At 30.9% G+C, this 8363-nt stretch overlaps 1 long non-coding RNA gene across 1 annotated transcript; it reads right to left on the bottom strand.

Moving 5' to 3' along the window:
* Window positions 1-1906: 1906 nt before the first annotated feature.
* On the bottom strand, window positions 1907-7605 carry LOC134250334 (uncharacterized). Its single transcript, XR_009988483.1, has 2 exons — window positions 2636-7605; window positions 1907-2060 (listed from the first exon to the last, which is right to left on the bottom strand). It is a non-coding gene; the product is annotated as an uncharacterized LOC134250334 (long non-coding RNA).
* Window positions 7606-8363: the final 758 nt, after the last annotated feature.

Here is an 8363-nt window from a genome sequence, read left to right as displayed (position 1 = left end):
TTATTTGCTGCGAAGGCCATTATATCGACCTTAGAACTTAAAAAATGATGAATTTAAATGGAACTGCTGATATTCTTTTTTCATCAACTTGTTTATCAATAATTTACCTCGTTTTAGAAATTGTTCATATGTAGAGCATGCCAAAATACGATCCAATGGTATGGTTTATTAATACGTTAAATTTAGATTTCTTAAAGAAATTAAAGTTTTAAAAATTAGATAATATTAATCAATTCGATAGTTAAAAATGGATTATAAACTGAAAAATAATATCCCAAATTACGTGAAATAACAATACCATAAAAGTAAGAAGTTGGTTGCAAAAGGTGAAGAGCGCAAATTACTTTTTAAAACTGGTTTTCTGTTGAACAATGAAAAACATATTGTATTTTCTTTGTGCTTTGTTACGTTACATAAAATCAAATTGAAACAGTGTTACTTTAATCTGTGTCAGAAAAAAATGCGTGAGCTTAAAAAAATACGCAATGATACATGGGATAACTTTTATAAGGTATAACCCCAAAACGTATTTTAAAAGGTAGCTGACGGACAACAATTAAACTTACTTAGGGTTTTTCCATACATATCTGGCATCTGACATTAGTTTCTGTTCTGACCATTGTCTATCTAGAGTCTAACACTAAATCAATCCAGAAAAAAAAATATGGACTAATCAATGATTCTACTTATTCTAGCAATCTGCAAATGATAAAATATGAACGAGTATTAAGAAAAGTTTGTATGTTTATGTTTGCAATATACCTTGCTAAAATTTTATTCTGTATTTGTAGAAAATCTTCATTAAACATATTTGTATCTGAGTAAATGCATGATTAAAATACTGCAGTGATACAGTATATATAAGTTAAAGTCGTCTATATTAAGTGCACAAATTTCAAAAATATATGAAGTGATGGAAGTGGAAATGAACTTTTTTAATTATCTTAATGATGAGAAGTAATCCTACTTATAAAAAAAAATATTGATCCACCTTGGTTTAAAATTCAGATGGGGTAAAGTAGCCGTGTTTACAATTATCATTCGATCGTTAAAATTCTTCCTTTTTACACGCACTATTTTGACGCACTAATTTGAATAATCTTGTCCTTGACTTTATCAAAAAGGCTTTTTTCATTAGTTTGTATTCAGCTGTAAAGTTTGGTACAATTTTTGGAATGAGTAAAATAAATTATATATGAATCTTTACCGCCCGATGATGTTTGTAAGATATTTCGATAATTGAAGTCTTAGATTGTTCAGAAGGGACATTGTCCCCAAAAATATCATTACATAGACCAAATATATGATGATGAAACATTGTTTCCAATGATTGTTTTCAGAAATGATAACTAAAAAATGGTAGTTAAGACCGTTCATATGTTCTAAAACTTAAATATATCAATAAAGCTCTCTTTAGAACTTGGAATTTACGACTAGATCTAAATAAAGAAACAGCAAATATAATTTTTATTATGAGCCAACCATTGATTTTGATCTAAAAAATATCAATAGAGCATATTGATTGCATTTCACGAGGATCTTTAAACCTTGACAAGAATTGTCTTCAAAAAATAAATCATAATTGAACTTCCTGGTTAATTTGAAAGCTCATTCCTATGACTGATACCTTTAAATAGGCACATGTAAAACTTGTAGTCAGAGTGATCTTATAATTAATTTTAATTCAATCGGTTAGACTCGATCGTGTGCATGTTTTTTTCAAACATCCCACAGGAACAATTAAAATGTAAATAACACTTATAGGATTAAACTGATGAGATCTTTTTATTTCAATTTTAATAAGATAACGGTATCCACGCTTTAAATACATTTATGTCTTCTAATGCTTATAGGCAAGATCACCGCAGCTTGTTTTTGCTAATTTTGTAAAAGTCAAATAAAACACTTTCATGTTGATGAATAATGTCATTTATTAAAATGACGATATAAATGTGAACAATTTAACAAACAAGAAGGGGGATCAGATTCACAAGCTTTGCTTATCAGTTACGTAAAATATGATAATGTCTGATCCCCCAAAAATGACTAGAAAAAAGTATCTGTAAGACAAGACAACCAAAACATCATATTAAAAAGTTAGCAAATAGATGGCACATAAAAACAAAATAGGCAAACATCACAAGAAAAAGTTGGCAAAAAGATGGTACATCAAAGACACAATCAAAACTTCAGAAGAAAAAGCTTGCAAAAAGATCGTAATCAAAACCAAATACATAGAAGCAGTAAAACAATTGAGTAAAAACTATAATATAATATAAATTTTACAAGAAATTAATGATCATATTAAGGGATAGGAATGCTGGGGTGGAGGTGGGTCTTCAAAATAGACGTGCTTCATGTTAGCGTTGGTGAGCGCGCGAGTGTGAATGACTCGCTGAGCTAACCACGTGACCTTACACATTCTATTACAATTAATCCCTCAGGCAAGGCGTGGATCTGAGAATTTTCACAATTTACAAACGTAAATGTTTCCGGAAACCTCCAAACAAATTATCGCATTAAATACATAAATACAATTATTATTCTAATAATTGTTTTTTTATGTCTTCTAATGCTTATAGGCAAGATCACCGCAGCTTGTTTTTGCTAATTTTGTAAAAGTCAAATAAAACACTTTCATGTTGATGAATAATGTCATTTATTAAAATGACGATATAAATGTGAACAATTTAACAAACAAGAAGGGGGATCAGATTCACAAGCTTTGCTTATCAGTTACGTAAAATATGATAATGTCTGATCCCCCAAAAATGACTAGAAAAAAGTATCTGTAAGACAAGACAATCAAAACATCATATTAAAAAGTTAGCAAATAGATGGCACATCAAAACAAAATAGGCCACAAGATGTGATATGCAGGTCACATCCATGTAAGATGTGACATGTAAATCACATCCGTGCCATCCAAGGTGAGCTTGCACACATCAAATCTATATGAAGGCAGTTAATCACTGGCCTCTCCACACATTTCAACTTAAAGTAATGAAATGAAAAATAAAAATCTACCTTTCATTAATTATTCCGTTACCAGTTATCACGAAAATGTAGTTACATGTCATATAATGAAGGAAATACCTGTATTGATATAATATCCGAGCAATGTTAATAAATAACGATATTGAGTAATACATGTAAGTATGGAAGAAAACTAATTTCAGAGTAATTAAATGACAAATCGAAAAGTATTGTTTATTGAGCCAGCAAGTAACGAAGTCAGATGAGGAGTATTTAGATATCCAACAGCAGTTATTCACTGACCTGTCAATGTGGGAATGAACATGTTCCTTAAGGTATTTTTAATTGTAAGAGTAGAACAAAAACAGCAGTTAAATAACTGACCTGTATTTACATTACATCTTTAGTGAGTATCAAAATATTTATCGCGAGTATAACAAAACAGCAGTTAAATCACTGACCTGCATTTAAATTACATCCTAATATCTAACTAATTTTCACGAGTAGAACAAAACAGCAGTTAAATCACTGACCTGTATTTAAATACATCCTAGTATCTAACTATTTATCATGAATAGAACAGAACTGCAGTTAAACACTGACTCGCAATTAAACTACATTCTAGAATCGGACTAATGGGAGTAGAACAAAAACAGCTATTAAATGCTAGATTTTTATTGATATTATTATTATTTTTTATTTATTTATTTATTTTTTGTTTTTTTTTAAGAAGAACAAAACAATAATTACCATTGACCAATATTTGATCTTCATTCTTGTATGTTACAGATTATGTGAACTTATTAAGTTTAAGTGATTTTAAGCAAATATATCTATGCAATGCATTTGAACTGTTGTCCTTCAAAATCCTAATAGAGATTTCTGAACAGTTTGTCTGTGTCTCATGAGTAGCTTACCATATACACATTTGCAAAAGATCCAGACTTACAGATTTCCCTGCTTTGAAAAATTATTATATTATGCTAGCGGCCGGGGGCTATCTATCGAGAGCATGCATATTTCCAGATCTGTCCCTGACAATGACAATGTGAAACATATCTTAATGAATTATCTAAATGATGTGTAGCACTTTGTTAATTTAGTAGTTTCAATTATTATCAGGATTAATGGTTGAGATCTATTATGTCAACAAACTTAAATTTTGACAAATTCAACCTAGTGATGAGTGAGAATGCTTTTAGTAAAAGAAGTATTTTATTCATAATATACAAAGTGTACAATATGAATATGGATTGAACAGCAGGCCAAGGGCCTGTATTAGTTCTCTCCTTTTGATATCAAGGTACAATTAAATTACTGTACATACTTAAGTTCCACAAAACATGTATAATAAATTGATATTGAGAGAATTATGAAAAATACATGATTGAAGAAGAATCATGTTGAGAGTGCTCATGTGTAGGACACTAGGTCAGATATCATTCTACTTACTACAACCTTGAATTATTTAACTTTATATAAGTGAGTGTTTATTTTATTTATTTATTTATTTATTTATTTATTTTTTGTAAACCATTAAGAGTATCTTCCAAATTGTAATATTTTAAAGATTTGTATCAGAAATTCAACAAATATAAACAACCCCAAAATATTTGCATAACAGCCCTTTCTCTTGGAACTGTCTGACCCAAAAGAGTGTATCCATTAATTCCATGAAGTATGCCCTTTTCATGGAGGAATCTACCATACTTCTATTCCAGAAAGTATAAAGAAGTTGTACACAGTGAAGGTTAAATTATTATGTTCCTAAGCGTTTTGAATTGAATGTAAAATTCCTGGATTATACTAAGTTCACCATGTAATATTGTGTCAATTGAAAAGTCGGTTCTAAAGTTTAGAATTTATTGTAAGTCCAAAAATCTAAATTTCACAAATATAATTTGGAACAAATTTCGTAGATAGACTACAAAACTGAATAACACAAGAATGTTCCTAGATTGCCTTCCTTACAAACTCACAAATCTGTTCTTTGACAACTCTGCCTACTTTCATACTGACCGGCCAATTAAAATTAAGGATAGAAAATATCATGAACATAGGGAATCTGTAAGACATTAATTTACCACACTGAAATTAGGTAGAGCGAAGCATAGCAAATTCAAAGAACGCAATCCTAGGATGTAACCATAAATTTGATAACAAGATTGAGTTAATAACATTGCTATCGTCAGACAGGAAAGAGATGTCAAGAATGAAATACTGCCACCATGTGCAAAAATGCCTTTCCTAAATATCAAAAGAAAACGATTATCTTTCAACTACAGATGTCAAACAAGACCGAAAATTAATAGAATTTTTATATAAAAATATGTTGGAGAAAATTTTACATGGGGTTTATTAAAGCAAATTAATATTTAAAGATAAAGACCGCAGAAACGTACAATGTACAACATGAGCTAGTAACTCCAAACAATGTCCTACATTATGCTGTCTATTAGAAACTTTTTAAAATAATTTATTATTATTATTATTATTATTATTGTATTCTAGCCTGACAATGCTTAATTTCCGAAAAGGGACGTAAATTGAAAATCCTTTCATTTAATGTACTGACCGTGCATGGGGTCTGTACTAATTTATAAAAATAAATTAAACCTATATTTACCAGCTATATAGGGAACTTATTTGAAATTTTATGGAGGGGGGATCTTCCTATATTATTTACTTGCTGACTAGCCTGTAAATGTTTTATTTGAAACCAAATTGAATGATCTAGCTGGTATGGATGCTTTGTGAACCAACGCTAGTGGATATCCTGATTACACGGCTGATTTGGGGCACACCTGTAGCAGCACTGCAGCAGTTTAGCTAGCAAACATATGGATCTTATACCGGCTGATCGCATGAAAGTTGTTGGTAAAGTCAAATTGTATCTGGAATAACACTAGTGGACGGGCTGGTTTAGGACATTATCCACCGGTGGCGCGGATCTTATGCAATTTGTTAGATAAAACAGCTCGCTAAGTCAATATTTGTTAAACAGATCAAACCTGTATCAATAACATTAGATTCATGGCATCCGGCACAATTCTGCTAGGCTCTCTGGGCTATTAACAGTTATAGCTACGCTTCCTCTACACTCGGGCTGCTAGGATGTAGCAAATATGCACACTGGCAAATTCATCAAAAGGCATCTGCAACTTAAACATGAAAATTATATGAATACTTTTTAAGTCTAAGGTGTCATTTAAAGAAAGGACGCCAAAAACCAACAACTGAGTTGTAAACAAAGTGATACATCATGTACATTATCATGCTCATAGAAAAACTAAATGTAACAACCTTGAACAGAAAGAGTAAACTTTTTCCTGTAGACTAACCTTGATAGCAATATATATTGTATTACAATCATACTGATAATAATCGATTAATTCTCTGCTAAGAGGATTCGCTTTGACGAAAATCTACATGTTCCGGGATTCTACCAATTTCATCAAACGAAATATTAAAGAATAAATCTATTAACTCCATAACAAAAGATAAAAATGTCACATGTATAGGAGATACCACTATTTGTAACACGTACTTTGTAACAACTAAGAACTATTGTGATACTCTTACTTGAAATTGACTGCAATGAACATGAAATGAAGTTGCCATTATGTTTAGATGTAATAGGGCACATATACTTTAAAACAAAACAGTGAAAATATGGATAACTTCGACCCATATGCATACATATAAACTCCGCACAAAACATGAAGATCAAGCGTACGGGTAACTCTAAACTAAGTGAAATCCTGCTACATTAGACGCAAATGTCATAATGTGCAAACAAATACATAACTACCTCTTATTGGTATATATGTAAAATCTACAAGTATACTAGGAACAAACTCCTTTAACATAGGTATGCCAATGCACAAAGAATTTAAGCCATTGATCTTGGTAAGTTTCATTTCTTCGACCACAGTTTAAGTCGTGTTAACTTAAAAAATCTCCAAATCAAAAAATCTAACACGACATAAACTGTTACTGGTACAAAGAAACCCTTAGCCTTGTACTTATCTTATACATGTGGATAGGTACAAATAAATAATGAACCCTAGACTCCCACACAATAAGAACATATATGCGGCCTACTCTGTACTATTGCTAAACACCGTGGGTAGGCACATTTAAACTTTGTACCAAAAACTCCCACACAATAAGTACATGTATGCGGCCTACTCTGTTCTATTGTTAAACACCGTGGGTAGGCACAGATAAACTTGTACCCAAAACTCCCACACAATAAGTACATATATGCGGCCTACTCTGTACTATTGTCAAACAACGTGGGTAGGCACAGATAAACTTGTACCCAAAACTCCCACACAATAAGTACATATATGCGGCCTACTCTGTACTATTGCTAAACACCGTGGGTAGGCACAGATAAACTTTGTACCCAAAAACTCCCACACAATAAGTACATATATGCGGCCTACTCTGTACTATTGCTAAACACCGTGGGTAGGCACAGATAAACTTTGTACCCAAAAACTCCCACACAATAAGTACATGTATGCGGCCTACTCTGTACTATTGTCAAACAACGTGGGTAGGTTCATATATAAATTTATACCCCTACAAGTCCACACGATAAGTACATTAGGCCGAAATTATTTCGATCAATAATAAACATTTAACACTTATTCTTTCATTCCTTTCTTTACAATTAATCAAACATTGATTGTCACTTTATTTGCATATAGACGTACTGGTGTTTACAATGTAAAATAATTTTTTTTTCTTGAATAATAATAATAATAATAATTCAAGGCAATAACGTTGATTTTATAACGGCATTAAACTTAATTTTGAATATATAATAAACTGTAGCCCCTTTTAATTTTTTGTAAATGCTCGTTATTGATTTATTGGGTACTGCGACACTGATATGTGTACCATTAAAAATATAATTTTTCTGATCGTATTTTTACCCCGATAAAATTGTTTTACTTCTTTCTGTTCTTTTTAGATAACCATCCTCAGTGTTCATGTATGCTGGTGTTTTCATCTCAAGGTATGTAATACTTTACATTTTAATTACTTTTTGCCATTTCATATCAATAGCATTTGATTTCAAAAATCTACAAAATTTTGAGCATTTTACCTTAGATTTATTTTTTTTAAGCAAAAGCGAAATATTTTCCTTAGAGCAATTAATTTTGTTTTGGTTTCAAGAAAATACCTTCAAATTTTTCATAACAGTTAATGAGAATACATGTAACAATACATATTATTTTTCATTCAGCATCATTTCGTTTCTATTTTTCATAGGAATTTAACCCTAAAATTATGATTTATTTTGCTAGCACATAATAATTGTTATGCTCTTAATATGAGATTATCGTTAGCAATATACAAGCATAAAGAATTAT

The sequence above is a fragment of the Saccostrea cucullata genome, unplaced genomic scaffold (genome assembly GCF_032062105.1).
Source record: "Saccostrea cucullata isolate Sc308-1 unplaced genomic scaffold, CSIRO_AGI_Scuc_v1 ctg20115, whole genome shotgun sequence".
In the NCBI taxonomy this organism is placed as follows: Eukaryota; Metazoa; Mollusca; class Bivalvia; order Ostreida; family Ostreidae; genus Saccostrea; species Saccostrea cuccullata.
Note: the sequence above shows the minus strand (reverse complement) of the source record. Positions and strands in the feature narration are given on the sequence as shown.